Here is a 736-nt window from a genome sequence, read left to right as displayed (position 1 = left end):
CCTTTGGCATGTCCCCCAACGGATGGTATTTGAGTAGGTCAATATTAAGGTGGATGAAGAGAGTGTTCATAGTAAGTGGGAGCGGAAAGTGCGACAGCATATCCCTCAGTCTCTCTTGTTAGGTTGAATAAAGTTACTTCACATCGTCTCGAGGCACCCTGGGAGTGTCCCCCTAAAGAACGACAGTTTTGCGCGTTTCTTTATTTGATCTCCTGTAAGAGGATAAGGTGACTTAGTCTCTTGTCCTAATCTGTCTTTTCCCTACGATAAGCGCATTAGGGCAGGACTTTGGCACCGAAAGCAAGGGGTTACACTTACGCAGAATAGTTAAAGGTTAACGATTTTGGACCGAAAAATGGTGGTTCTTAGGTTCAGTTCCAAGAGTTGGAGGAGAGGAGATCCTGGCGATTATTTCGCAACATGGAAACATATGATCACGACGATCCTGATCATCGAGGATCTCATGTCACTCTCATGGAGGTTGTCCTTCTATTCCAGCTCCGAATGCCGCTTGAATGTTTGGGAGCATACGAGCGATGGACAAGGGCGAATTGAGAAGGCCCAAGCCTACATCTTGACAAGTCTTTCTGAGTCTTGGCCAAGAGAAATATGAGCCTATGGTCTCAGTACGTGAGATCATGGAGTCCCTACGGGGGATGTTGGACAATGTCTGAACAGCTTATGCATGAGACTCTTAAATACATATTCAACTCCAAAATTGAAAGAAGGCACCTTT

This window comes from Benincasa hispida, chromosome 2 (genome assembly GCF_009727055.1).
Source record: "Benincasa hispida cultivar B227 chromosome 2, ASM972705v1, whole genome shotgun sequence".
Taxonomy (NCBI): Eukaryota; Viridiplantae; Streptophyta; class Magnoliopsida; order Cucurbitales; family Cucurbitaceae; genus Benincasa; species Benincasa hispida.
Note: the sequence above shows the minus strand (reverse complement) of the source record.